Below are 15,913 nucleotides of genomic sequence, written 5' to 3' on the forward strand. Positions count from 1 at the left end.
TTTTTTCAAATATTATTTTGTTTGTTATGGTTTTTTTGGAAAGCCATGAAATGTTAGCATGCAACTTTAATCTCTAAGTGCAACAAGGTCAGAGAAACATTAGAATTCATTAAGGAAGACTTTGCTTTAATAATAAGCATGCAAAGACTTTCTTAGTCCAATCTTGTGCAGAGACAAGTCATTATGACTCTGAAGCCTGATTGTGTTGGAAATCTTCACTTTGTTGAAAAACTTGACTAGACCAATTGCATGAAACACATATGTAGGTAATCATCTTCCTCTGAATTATACTGTATGGGCATCATAATTTTTTAAACTGCCCATATCTTCTGGTAAATAAAGATCTATGCAGAAAGTAAGTTATTTAAATACTGTCAACCATGTATATAAGTTTCCATTCTCTGAAGCAGAGATTTCCTGCCCCTTTGAGCCTAACTTGTTACAATGATCCTCAGTAAATTAGAAATATTTAACGGTCACTATACAAACAAGCTTTGCTACATGACAAATGTATATCTCCTAAAATTACAGTGTTTATATTATTTGTCACAGTATTGTTGTCGTTATATAATTATTGTTGTTAATATTAGTAATTACTTTATTCCTGATACCATAACAAAAATTTGCTAGGCCTAATAATAGACAAACAAGCACTGCTTTTCATACTAGGCACTTAATATTTTATAATACTAATTGTTAACATATTTCCACCAGGATTCTATTCACAATCTCTATTTTTGTGAATAAAAGCAGTTATTTTAATCTTGATCCTTTTTTAGATTCCAGCAACTGCAGTTTAAAAGAAAATATATGTAAGAATGCTCTTATTTCTTTGCTCTACATATGATAAACATAATTAAGCTCCTTATCAAGTGTGTTTTAAAGTTCAATAATACAATCAAAAATACTATTGGGTGAAATTCAACTTTTATGTAAGTCCATTTTCTTCCAATGAACATCAGCTGCTTACACCAGATCTTGTTGTTGTGAGGTGAAAGCAGATATTGTTGGTAAGAAAGAAAAAAATTCCTTAATATCCAGAAATTATGACCTTCTGTTTTTCTTTTTTGATTATCTGTTGATCACATGGTTAAATAATTTGTTAAGTAAATAGAGTTTTTTTAAAGTTGAATTTTTGACAATTCATTTATACGTAACCTAAACAGACTTGTGAATATACATATATCTGTTTAAAGGGAAAACTTTTTTGTTAATCTGAGACATAGAATGGCAGCTTCATCCAGATGGATCTGGGTTATCTCCAAAATTCAACCTAATACTAAATATCTTTATAATTCTCAAATTTTCTCTAGAGTCTTCAGAATTCCAAAAAGGCAGCCAGCCAGTCTGTTGGAAAATGCAATATTATTCAAAATGGTTTTGATCTACCACAAAAAAGTACTGCACTGCCTGGTCTTACATTATATGGCAATGGAGCAGACTAAAATTGAAGACGCTGGAAGAAATACTATTTGATAAAAAAAGGAAAAGAAACCCAAAAAGAAGAATCAATTTTTATTTTGATTTCCTCTGGGTGACATAAAAGTCCTTGAGTTACACATTGTAGAAATGGCAGGCAATTTCAGTTTAGTACAAGTGAATTGAAAAAAATTATGTACCAAGCCTAACTGATAATTTAGGCAGTAAATGTGAATTCCTCATTTTTAAATTGAGATTATCAACACTAGAGAATTTGAACAACTTATTTCCAGAGAAACATCACTATGAATATGAAAAATGTTCAAATGAACAAACATATGAAAAGCATACCTGTCCATGGATCTGTCTTCATTGATCAGAATATTGTGTTCAGTAGCATCTCCCCTTTACTTTAAACTAGATTTTCCCTTATGTTGTGCATCATTGATATGCACATCTCCAGAGCTGAATTTCCAAACTGGTTATCCAAACTTATCTTGCTACTCCTGACTCTTAAAACAAGCATTTTTTTTAATCTGTTTTTCTACCACATCAATAAAGATAGCAGTCATACAGATATTAGAATAATTTCCTTTGTTTTATTTGTTTGTTGGTTTGTTTAACCTCATTTACACAACCCCTAATCTGAGCTCTCAGTAGGTTATGATAATGAGCAGAGAAATATTTGTATCAGGGTAGGTTCTAATGTTTTTTAGCTGCTGGGGCATTTTCACTGTGCAGGCACAATTTATCCCTGAGCCAGTTCATGGTCCTTGCTCCTGCCTCTCAGCACCTCTCAGCACAGGCTGGCACTGTTAGTTCCAGCGTGTGCTCAGTGCAGGGAAAAGGTTAACTCCAGAAGATGTCACCTAAGGTTGTACATTTCTGGTGGAGATGAATCTCACTAATTCCAAAGTATGAGCCACACCACCTTGTCTTTTTATTCAGATTTCCCCCTCCTTCTATTTTTCAGTTTTTCTTCATACCCTTACCATTCTTCTGTCTTTAGAGCCAGACAGCAGTCAAATTTTCTGTGGCACAGGAAATTCCAACATTTTAAAAGTTGTTTTTCTTCTGTATTAGACGTCACGTCATTTCATATTAAGCATTAACACTACTGGCATGTCATATTATATTAGAGTATGATATATTAGCTAAAATGTTATTTAATTTGCAGCATTCTTTTGATTACGTAAGACTGTTTTTATATATCTTTTTTTTTACTTTTATATTACTTTATTACCAGATGCTTTTCTTTTGTCATGCTCAGTGTCAAATGTGCCTCACTGCAAGAAACATAAAACACATCATATTAAAAAACATCATATCTTATTATCTTCTCCTAATTAGAGTAAAAGGTTTGAACTGACATTACTGAAGTGTGACACACACTAAGCGCAAATCAACCAAGAGCTCATTGGAAGGAGTTCTAATTTAATCTGTTTATTGACTTGATCTTTGTAAAAAAATAGAAAAGTACAACCATTCTTTGAGAACGAAGATTTAGAATTGTTATATAGCATAAAAGAGAGCCTTTATTCATTAAAAGTCCAAATTTTTTTCTCTATACCAAGATATAATCCCTGTTAAAAGGAAGCAGACCCAAGGCTGTGTACCCACCCCCATGAATACTGTTTATGGGCACAAACTGTTTCTGGGAGATCATTAACACAAATTGTAGCTTTGGTCATTGCAGACCTTCCTACAGAGACATCTGTTTGTGCCTGAAGATGTGGTCACTTGGTAGCACGGGGAAGAAGCAGAGTGCATTAGCAGGAACACCAGCTAAAGTGCCGATATTTGAAATATACCTCCTGTTTTGCATGTCTTCCACAGAAAAAAGAGGACTGAAACTGGCCACTATGATTTTAAACTTTGCAAATTATGTAAAAACAAAGAATATTAATTATTGCAAAAAAGCCCAAAAAACAACAAACAACAAACAAACCAGAAATGTCTTTACATGTGATATGGGCAGGGCATGGACAAGAGTTATCTGGAGGAGAATGAAAGTATTTAAATTATTGCTGATTATATGCTTCCAGGAAGATAAGGGACATTTATTCTAGGAAATTGCTTATTGGCAAGATAATTTTTTTTTAGCAACTGCAAGCAATGTGATTATGACAAAAGAAAACCATGGGAAACTGTATGAGAAATGTTTTCCCCATCTATTTGCCTCCCCTTGTCCTTGCTCTCCTTACTCTGATTCAGCTCTTCCAAGATGACAGGCAAGCCACGCTTTCATACGGTGATAAACAATATGACAGCTTTGAAATTCACAGCAATGTTCTGCAGGGATGTAGTTTGATGACAACTGTCTTTGGTAGAGCCTTTTCACTGCTGCTTTTTCATTCTCTCTTACCCATCATGTAAGGTGTATACATCTCCATATAGAGTCAGATGGAAAATTTGTCAACATTTAAGGAGAGATGAATAGTATTGTTGTAAGTGAAAAAAGTCCCTACACACTCATAGTTAAAAGTTTAAAATGCAATCTAGAGATCAGAAAAGATAAGACACTGAAGATAAATAAGAATAAATTAATGTTTAGCTCTTAGTTTACAATAAAATTTTAAAAAATATGATTTTCAGGTTGTTAAATCATGAAATTTACACTAGACTTGGCAACACCAGACTTAAATCTAAGAGCTATCTATTTTAGTGCTCCATTTCTGATAGTGGATGGTGTCAGACTTTACATTTTTATCTCTTTCAGGAAGAGATATTTAGGCCATATATATTAAGGAGAATTTTGAAATAAGACGAGTTGAAGGTGTTTCCTGAACACAAAGCAAAGTAAGAGTATAGGGCTGCAACTCTGAATAACTGTTTAAAGAAATTTTCCTTCTTAGTGGAGGTGAAAATACAGCAGAAGTGTCTGTCTTCCTAGGAAGAAAAGGAAACATCAAACACTTTTCCATCAAAACCAGAACATTTAATGGACTTTATTATTTTTTGACTTTAAAGAAATATGCTGTTGTTCATTACATTTTCTATAAGGTCTGTGCTCAGAAAATCTGATATTTTGAGTCAGAAAACTCATTTTCTCTGAAGAAAAATCTCTGTTAAAATTAGCAACGTTTAAAAAGAAAATATAATTCCATTTCAGGAAGTATACAACAGACATAGCTTTTAAAGACTGATATTTTTCTTATCATTTTATCCAGCAAAAATATCTCACCTTGACTAAAGTTTCTATGGAAAAAATTTAGAGAGTGAATGATAAAATGCAAAAGACGTTCAAACTAAGAGATATTCCTTAAGCAGATATATAATGAAACAAATTAAATGAAACATTACAATTCAAAGCCAGTCAACCTGTATGAAATGTTTTTGACAATTTTTGCTATTTGGCATTTAAATTACTCACTGTCAGCATCCTTGAAAAGCAGTCTGCCACTTCTTACACTGAGATTGAAGAAATTACATATTATTATGTGTATTTTATTCCTTACTTTTTCCACTCATAAAATACAACCACCACTCCATAAATACATGAATGCAACCCAGGAAATTCCAAGCAAGATAGGCAAGCACATGGTGCGCCATTATTTACAGGCTAACAGTATCAGTACGACTGTTTGTAAGACTATGTGGGGTGAAATGATACATTTCTGGATAGGGTGACATCACTAAGGATGTGTATGCCTACCAGTGCTCAGGTCTCCTAGTACTGAGAAGAGAGTTCCCTGCTCTCTGGGAAGGAAAATGGTATGTCATCTCTATGGCAAGCCTATAAAATTGCTGAGGAATCCCCAGCTGCAAAAGTCAGCAGCTCTGTGCTGTGTGGAAGGCAATGGGCAAAAGGGAACACATTTGTGGAAGCAGATTCCCAAGGGCACTACTCTGGCTAGCAACATTCTTCTGGACCTTCTTTTTCTACATAAGCCCAAAGTACAAAAACTTTTTGCTTTCATGAGACTGCAGAAGACACTGTCCTGGACCAGACTGAAAGTCCACCTACAGATCCTGTCTTTGACACTGTCTGACTTGGACGCTCCTTTGTCCTGTTCTCCTGATCAGAACCATGTTTTTGTAACTTATTCCACATGATTCTGTTCCTAAGGTTTCTCTTCACAGCATAATGTGATCCTTGTCCAGGGAGAAAGTTTTGATAATTCCATTATTTTGTCCAGTGAGAGGGTGTTTCAGACAGAACAGATTGCTGAGTTTTCTGACTGACTGTACTTGAGCTTTCCTGTCAGAAGATGTTCCTCAATATTTCATATTTACTAGTTCAGTGGTCCCATTTTTTTAATTTTTTTTTTTTAACCAGGAAATAGTATATATACTTAATGCAAGTCTGATATGCCTGATTTAAACCTACTTCAAGGATTTTTGTCAGCACTAGTATCTTTCAGCAAATAAATAGATGATGCTGTTGTTCCTTAATCAGCCATGAGGTAGCTGCTCAGTTTTCAATGATAAATTTCATTCAAGGCACGCCTGCCCATCACAGTGTAAGGACTTAATGGTGTTTCTGTCACAATCTATGTGAAAATTGATGCTGCCTTCAGCTTGTGCAGGATCAGCACTGAAGAGCATGGAGCTATTCAAGGCTGTGAAGGGACAAGAAGTTGCAGCCAGGTGCAGGGTATAGCAGGGAAAATAGTTCCATTAAGATCATATCTTACTACCTTTGTACTGCTATTAGTTTGAATTTGAAACAGTGTATTAAGGGATAACTGGAAATGTTAAATATTCTTATATCCTCTTGATCCCTTGTTTATTTGGGGGCTTTAGGTGTTTTTGTGTTTTGGGTTTTTTTTAATGATTGTCACTTTGTTGTTTTGTCACATTAGTAGTCACAACTATACAAGCTACAGCTTCAAATCTTCCCAGTTCTAACTGATTCAGCATATCTTGCAATGTTGCCAGAAAATATTCTTAGGAGTTATTTTGACAAAAAATTCCAAATCTTCTCCCACCATAGCCAAAAACTGGGGCAAAATCAAAAAGTATGTACAGAAAACAAGCAAATTATTAGCAAAACTTTTTTTTTTTTTTTTTTTTTTTTTTGTTACTTTCATCACATAATATTAGTGATCTAAATAAACCTAATGACAAAGGTTGAAACAGAATTAGTTCTTATGAGACAGCAAATATGGTGTCTAAACAAAAGGTTATCTATTGTAAGATTACAACACCCATTAGATGTCATTGCACTGGATTTATTTATACAGCATTTCTAATGCTCAGAATTGCTGACCAAAGATGTAATAAACTGCTTCAGAAAGCAAAAATATATGAAATATAATGCAATTTGGAACAATAAAACTGTTCAAATATGACCTGTAAAAGATGTAAGACTGTTCATATACACTTTGGCATACAATATGCTGCTTTCCTAAAAAAAAGACCCTACCTGAATTATCAATAAGATATGAAATTGTTCATGTCATTGATTTGAATCTTTAGTGTTAACATTCACTTTAAACAGACACTTCTCTTGCTTCTGTTGTCTATCCGAATAATACAAGTCAGACCTTTCTTTGCTCAGAGCAGTAGACTTCTACACAAAATAGAATACTACGCAAAAATTCTTTTACATTACTATTGGTAGCTTCTGAACTACTCCAGTAATTTTTCACAACAAATTGTTTTAAGATTTTTCTACTGATAATAATATTTATCAGTAAATTTTTTAAAAAAATTACTTAAATAAATTCAGGCTTTGACAAGTTCAGAAGAAGTTAAAACACTAGGATTGAATGTGCAGTAAGATTTAAGCCATAATACTATCCACACTTAGAGACGTATACATTATTTTAAAATTAATTTATGTCATAAAAAGCAAGGAAAATTTCCTACTGAGGCATTTGCTTTGTCTAAAACATATTACACTTTTAAGGTTGAAACTAAAGTTGTTAGAATAAAGGTAGCATAAGCCAGCTCTTTTGTTTTTAGCATTAAAAAACAGAAAACAAAATGCCTCTTCTCAAATACTGTATTTTAATAAGACCCTTGAGATTGTGATTTCCCTTTTATGCATTTCATAACCAAAGCACTGCAAATGATGTTTAATAAGTATCATTTTGGCTTTATTACATCAGTCTGTTTCTATTCAAAGTGGATTTTAATACATAACTGGAAGTCAGAATTTAATTATTTTTTTCAGTCTCAACTAGTTTCTAGGTGTAAAGAGAAAAACATTTCCTCACCACATGTATCAGTGTGACTCCTTTGTAAAGAGAAGTTCAGATAATTGTAAGTAGCATGTGATTGCCAGATAAATTACAGATAAAGTATCTTCTGTCATGGTCATTTCCTGATTCCTGGTAAATATTTGTGCAGATCTTGAGCTTGTGGATTGCAGACAACTAATACCTCTTTCCCTCAGAATTACAATTTGTCTTTAGCAAACGCACCTTTGCCAATATCCATAATAAAACAGATATTTCAGGTAACTTTTTTATCTAGTCTATCACGTTAAGCACTTTTTTTTGCTAACTTTTGAAATTTAAAACTATATTTTTCTTATAAATGTGGGAAAAAAATTACAGACTCAGCTGTTCACAGGCAGGTGTTTCCTTATATTGGCATATTTGCCTTGTTAGTATATAGAATACCTGCCATAATTACATTATTGGGTTATTTATTGTAGATATGTAGCTTGTATCAACTTTGATTTATATTTTAACATATTTTTATATTTATTTTCATTTATTTCATTTCATATATTTTTTATTTATTTTTATATTTATTTAGTATTTTTAACATGTACTTACATTCTTAAAGTTCTTGATTCTGTGGTCTGTATAAAGGTATAGAACTAAATATCCTTATGAATCAAGCATCAAACTCTGAACACCTCTTGGTTATTTTAACCCTTCAAATATGGATACAAGGTACTAAGTCTAGTGACAGAAATATAAGATACAGGTCGGGGGTGTTTTCTTCTGAGACACACACACTTACAGTGTGGCCATTTGACTCTCATACAGACACTCTTAAAAGCAGATGCATTATTACAGAATTAGGTAGGAGCACTAAACATACAGCTGACAGCTGTCCTGGCTTGAGGGGAGGTGAGTTTTTCAGGAAGCTGAGGTCAAACCAATCAGGTTTGAATATTGGCAGCTTCAGTGGCCACTGAGGGGTTGGACACACCTCTGAGGACACAAGGGGTTAAAGCAAGGACTCCCAGAGGGACTTCTTCTTTTCCTGGCTCCGCTTTCAGGAGAGGAGCATCTTTTTCCTCTCCCCTGCCCAGCCTGGCCAGGCCGGGAGGGGGAGTGGGGCCAGGTGGCCGGGCTGAGGTAGGCCCAGGGCCCAGGGTGGGGGAAAGAGAGAGAGAACGGGACTGGAGCTGGGCCAGCCCCATCCAGGATGGAGGGTGGAGAACTTCGGAGCTGCCCTCCGACCCCCTGTCCCGTCCCGTCCGCGCCCCCCCCTTCGTCCCGTCTCCCCCCTGCCATCCCGGGAGAAGGTGCCGAGCTGTGTGTGGGAGCTGCTGGAGCCTGCCAGTGCCTGAGCCTGTGGCCTTGCTGGGAGACAGAAGCTTTTAACTCTTTTTAAGGCAGAGGAGAACTGTTCCCAGACATTGATTCTCATGGCTGGTGGTTTCAGAAGAGAGAGGACAGCCTGGGACTGAGATGATAAAGGACGATGAAAAGAACCCCTCTTGATTGCTAAGGATGAAGAAGAGTGGTCTTTTGGGCTGGACTTTTCTTGAGTAATGTTAGCCATAGACGGACCCTGAACTCTCCTGAACATAAATAAGACTGTATTTGGGTGGATGCTTTTTGGTTCAAAACCAAAGACTTTGTGGCCCATTCTTGGAACCCTCGGCCCCAGGGGTAAATGTGGGGGGGACTGCTGTCCCAATATGAGAGGATGGCTGGTTTTTGGTACTTGTCCAAACATCCTTAAAAGAGCCCTTTATGCAGTTTTGGTCCATGGACGGTGGTGAGAGCACTGGACATGGAGAGGAGGGTGTCACCCTGGTAGAATTCTCCAGGTGGTGCCATGGGTGACATGGGAACACGGGAGGATGGACCTGTGTTTGCTGTGGGGGGTCTGTGGTGCGAGAAAGACTCCTCTCTCCCTGGATGGATTGAAGATTTGTTTTTAAGGGATGATGACTTGGATTGGGAACCCAGGGTTGTGGAAGGTTTAAGCAAGTAGATGAGGGTAATGTGCAACTGTTAGAGCATGCAAGGGATGGAAACTGGGGGGAGGAGAAGAAGTGTTCTGGGAGGTTTTTCTCTTCTGCTTTTGGGTGTTTGGGTTTTCTTTTCTTGTCTATTGTCTGTTGTTATGTAGGTTAATAAAATTGTCTTTCTATTTCAAGGTTTAGGCCTGCTCTGCTCTGTTCAGGACCACATCTCACAGTAGTTCATTTGGAAAAATATACACTCATGGGTGTACTGGCATTTGGCCAGTGCCAACCCATGACAACTATACACAGGATGTGAACAGTAAAAAATTAAGTTAAATTATTATTCTTGATGAAATAGAAGAACTTCTGACTAAGAAATAGGAAAAAGAAAGACCTATATTTAGTTAATCCTTCTTTAATGCTTCAAAGAAGCTATTCATGTTCTCAAACAACAAAATGGTGACCATTTTTTATAATTAGAATGTAAAGTTCACTTTGGGGTGAATTGTGGTGATAAACTATTTTTACTACTGAAGATTCACGTGCAATTCATATTTCTTCCTATATATTTCAAAGAAATAAAAATCCACAGGAACATGAGACTAACACAAATTCCAAATACCTTTGCCAACAACTGAATTTTCTTGAACACATTGCTTAAAATTGCTCATAACAACTTCAATTTTTAATATTTTAAGTAGACTTCAATTCCATGAATGTAATTAAACACTGTATATTCTATATTGATCAGTGCTCACAGACTTCCTACCTAAGAGTTATATTAGCAGGTGGTTTTCATATCTGCAAAGTGTTTCTATATATTTTTATTTGTGTAGGAAATGACTTAATTTCTCTTTTATCCTGTTCTTGAGAAACAAAAATGTTATTAATTTTTTGTGCTAATGTCTTTCCAGGAAGAGAAATTGCAAACTACTGGCCTCCTGCAGTAAGAGAATTTGACATATGTTAATGAGGATGAGAGATATTGAACAGCATGAATTTCAAATAAATGCTTTTCATTTGGCCATGAGGTTAAATCACTTTTCCAAAATACTAACAAGTATTTTGGATATGGATATATTACACTGAAAACCTAAAAGTGACAAAAATGAAGGTGACAATTTTTTTTTGTCTTTGCATTAAAAAATACACTGGTGTTTTATACCCAACCAAGAATTTAATCTATATGTATCACTACTATCACCCATGTGCTACTTTGAAATAAGTGTGACTGAAAAAGGAACTAGAAGACAGCTTCAGAAAAAGATCTGAGGGAATCTAAAGGTGGACACTGCAGGGTTATGCATTTAGGTACCCATCTGTCAGAGCAGAACAGAGAATAATCAAATCACAATTGCACTTGAGTCTCATAGAGTGGGAGCAAAAGGAGCCATCTCACCAGGCTGCTGTTTCTCTAGTCCAGAAGAGAAACATGACATAAAAATACTTTACCAAAGTTTTTGGCACATTAAAAGATAATCAACTTGCAACTCCCCTTCCACAGTACTACACAGTCTCCATGATGGCTTTTCTATATTTCTGCTAGGCAATTCTTTTGTGAAACTATTAAAAACATAAAGATATTATATCAATCCCTGAAACTGTATTCCTAGGTCTGCCACAGTGTAAGTATTTCAGGGCCGTAAAACATTTTATTTTTAAACTTACTGCTGAATAAAATCTTCGCTTTTCAAACAGTTTAGTGTATGCAGCTTTTAATTATGCATCTTATAACATGCAGGTCTTAATATTTGCAAAAGAAATGTGTATCCCACCGACAAAATAGGTTTTACCTGTATGAGTTGGCAGTATAGTTGCAGGCCTCAGAATTTAGACAAAAGTTCAAAACATAATTGTCCAGGCTCCCTATGCAAGCATGAACAGTCTGCTGGAGGGAAGACCTGAGGCTGTCCTCCAGACCACTCAGCTCCATGTCCCAGCAAGCCAGAAAACCTGGCATGGCTAGAGAGAAATGGGATCTTTCACCAGGCAGCCTGCAAGCAGTCCACATCATCTCAGCTAAACCTCTCCTGGGGCTAAATCCAGAGGCTGCTCTTTAGAACACAGACCTGTCATCTCTGTGCTAATAATGTCTTCCAATTTAACACACATAGTCTGGATTGCAAATGGCTTTGAATTCTTATGCTTCTTGACTCAGTTAGTGGTAGGACTTCTAAGGGTCACCCATCTGTAGCTAATGGAACATCCTGATATTAAATTACACACACATGTAGACTCCTTAATCACCAGAATAATTCTGCTTCAAGAAAACAGGAATTAACTTATTGGCAGAGCCAGTGGATTATTCTGGGTACATATAATTGTTCCAAAGTCTTGAAGTAAAGGAATTTAGTTCATACCAGTTTTTGCAAAAAAAAAAAAAAAAAAAAAAAAACAAAAAAAAAAAAAAAAAAAAAAAAAAAAAAAAAAAAAACAACAAAAAAAAAACCAAAAAAACAAAAAACAAAAAACAAAAAACCTCCTTCCGTTATATGAGGCTTGTGCAACATGTACAGGTAAACAGAAATTGTGTTCATGCATCTGTCAAAAGAGCAATTCAGCACTTTAATGATAGAGAAATTCCAGACTGTCACATTTTATATACGTGTGCTTTCCGAGATAAATTCACTTGGATGAAGACTATTACCTTGCACTCATTTTATCTGTTAGGCAGAAATGTATCAATTAGTAAGATATAATTATTGAATTTCACATATATGCATAGATACATCCATTCACAGGTTTTGTTTCTTAAATCTGGATTATTGTTCTGAATAAATTAATTCATATAAAATTGGCTGAACCGCCAAGGCTTTAACTTTGTTTTACAGCTGATTAATGATATAGTTTCATGTCTTAAAAGCTAGAATAATTTTTTTTCATTTATAAATAATATAGAAATTGTTGCTGTGTGCATAGAAAAAAACTTCTGTCCATAACGAATTAGTAAAAGTTCCTAACAGCACAGTGCTAATTGATCTTTAAATTATTCATATAATTTCTCTGGCTTCTGATTCTCCACAGGAAGGGTTGAAGTTCTTTCTTTTTCCCTGAGTAAAATGATATCATTATCATTATTATAATTTCCTGTGAAGTAACTAGCTTTTCTTGGGAGTTTAAAGGAAGGACTGAGTCCATTAACATAGCGATTTAAACATTTTTTAAGTTAAGACCTTGACTAAAACACTGACATATAGAAATTAACAGGAGACATTGTCATTTCATAGTAGTTACATTAGCACTATCAGGAAAGTGAGAATAATTCTTTCTGCAAAATAATTTTGGCTAGGAAGTTGCATATCACTGGTTCCCCCCACTACTTATTAAAGTTTGTGTTAGCCTTAAACATGTTCAGCTGTTTGATTAATGAGCTCTGTTAACCTTTGTCAGTGTTTAATTCTGCATATGTTTCTTTGTCATGAGAAGATTCATGTTTTGTGTCTAACCGTATAAATCTAGAAAGTGGGTTTTTTCTCCAGTTCTGTACATTGGGATTTTCTGAGGGAGGGGAGATGTTTGTTTCTCTTTAAAACATTACATAGATAATTATTTCTCTCCTATAAATATCTTTAATAATATTTCCCAGGCGCCATATGAAAAAAAAGCAATGTCTGACCTGGATTTTTGCTATTATGGGTTACAACTTCTTTTCAGTTCTGTTGTTGAGATATGTGATGTATATAATCCCATATGGTATATGACAGTATATTGACATACGCCAGAATAAAACTCTGATCCCGAGCATTCACATTAAATTAAATCTTTCTCAGTCAAGAAGATATTGCCTGAGAAACTGCAAGTGCACTGTTGAGCAACTTTTCCAAAGCAGGCACCCAAATTATGTGTACGAATGGAACCGCAGAAAATGAATCATGTAAGGATTAGTTAATTAATCATGTAGCAAACAGCAGTTTCAGTTCACAACTATCATGAGCTCTTTTAGGGTGTGTATCTTACTAATAAAAAATAGGTACTAAAAAGATATGAGCAAATTCAAGACTGAAAAAGTGCAGAAACACCTGCAGTGGAAAGGAAAAATGTGTGTTTGAAACATGCTACATTTCCCTTATCCTTTTCTTTCTCTTTAGACTACATTAGATTAACTAATGTGCCAATTAGCCTATACTGTGCCAAAGCTTGTATACCAAGGCTAATTGGAAGATTTCTTTTATTCATGGAAAAAAATAATTTAGGGATTCTTTATTAGGAAAATAATATTGAATAAGGAATTCCCAGATTAGAAATAACTGAGAGTTAGAAAATTGCTAAGGAGTAGTACCTTGCTCCTTTCTTCATCTTCCTAAGTATCTGCTCATGGCCACTACAATTAAACACCAGACCCTTCAGTCTTAGACATGACTGAGTATGGACATTAGGTTTTTTATTCTGTTTATTGTCAGGATTTCTCATCTGATAGTATTTATCATATCAACAAGTAGTTTGTGACTTTCTTGGACTCTGAATTTTGGCCTAATTATGTTCTCCCAAAAGTTAGCTTTACTCTGAAGTAAAATGGTGAGATAAATTAGCCTAACAATGTCCCATCAACAGATGGGTAAGACTAAGAAAATAGACTTTTTGGAGCAACTATAATTTTAAGATACAGCTCTTGTGTCTACTACAGCACCACAGCCCAGCTGGAATCATAAGAATCACCTGTAGAACAAGAGGAGTACAATTTAATAGCTTTACATAAGGTACAGTAGGACATGGCTTTCTTACACTGTGTTACAGCTTCTGGATGAACCCTGCACGCTCACCTGAAGAGCCTGTTCCACTCACCCTGACTTGAACCATAAAAGATCATTTCCTATAGTAACAATACAACCTATTCCATCTTCACCATTCCTGCAATTTAGGATGAATGTATTTGGGAATTTTTACTTATTCCACTCTGCTTCATTCAAGGACAAGATAATCAGATACAGCTTTCTTTCCTTTAATTTTAAGTATTTTTCAATATTCTTTGCTTTATTTCATTTCATGTAAGTAGTACATAAATGTGTCAACAAAAGAAAACTTAGATTTTTTGAAAGTGAGTTTTAAATATCTCTGGACTTGACAATTGCTGTTATTCTTTTTTCAGCAATATAAAGATGTGGAAATCTCACAGAAATGACAATTAAACATTGTGTCAGTGGCTAGAGTGGATCAATGTCAGCAGTCATCAGGTAGAGAGATTTTGATAGGGCAACCAACACCCAGATGTACTAGATGTTTTCAAAAGTAGATGTTTCAAAAGTCAACTTACTTCTCTGGAACCCCAATGTGGTCAATGACAGCAGCAAATAAAGAACATATGTTTAAAGAAATATCTTTCATTTTAAGGTGATATATTTCTTTTTTCTTTCCAGAGGTTTTTTTTTTTTTTTTAATACAGAAATGGTTAATCTGGGCTTTTAAATTAACCTAGGATCAGATACTTTTAACATTAAAAAAATTTGCAATCAGGCTAGAAGCTTGGATTACAAGTTGAAGCCAAATGTAAGTTTAAACAGCCAATCCATAAACTTAATATTAAATGCCATTTTAAAGGTAGTGGTTCCAATTTGAGCCTCCATCCTTCCTTTTTTTGACAGTTACCCAGCATTCACAACCGTTATTCTTGACCTCTCTCTCCCACTCTGCCCCATTGGCTTCTTTCCTGTTTTTCAACAACATTCTGAAATCTCTTTATAAAATTGATCAGATGATAGCAGCTATTCCTCAAGCTTTTCTAAATTTTCTCTCACTTTATTTAGAATCAAAGAGCTCTGCTTCTCCTTTATGCAAGTTGACTAGTAAGCACTGGCATCTACTTTCCTGCTTGTTATTTAAAACCTGAATGACCTGACTCAGCTCAACTGAATAAAATGTTAAAACTCCCCTAAGTCTGTGGATAAAACACAAGACAATGGGTATTTTATGCTGGGTTTTGGATAGGACATGGACTCGTTGCAAGATTAGACAAGTTTGATCCACTCTTTTCTCATTTTTGACTCTGACTCAAAATATATGGGAGGATGCATTAATTTACTCCATTCTTTGAGTCAGAATTTTAATTGCATATTCAGTGGAGTGAGAAATCTAAATGATTAAAAAAACCCACTGCTTATACTAGTACTTTCAGCTGTAAACATTCCTTATTTTTAAACTGCCTCTCTATTCCTTGGTCTCTTTATCTGTAACACAAAAATCAGATTACTTGCTCACTTATGTTGAGGCATTTTGAAATGTTAATTGAAAGATGCTTTTCCAGCACATTATTTATTTACTTATTTATTATTGTCTCACTATTCAAATGGAAATTGAGAGATAAACAGCATGCAGGTAATTCCAATAATAATATAGAATCATAGACTGGCTTGTCTTGGAAGGGATCTTAATGATCATCTAGTTGCAATCCTCCTG

Source organism: Prinia subflava, chromosome 1 (assembly GCF_021018805.1).
Source record: "Prinia subflava isolate CZ2003 ecotype Zambia chromosome 1, Cam_Psub_1.2, whole genome shotgun sequence".
NCBI lineage: Eukaryota > Metazoa > Chordata > Aves > Passeriformes > Cisticolidae > Prinia > Prinia subflava.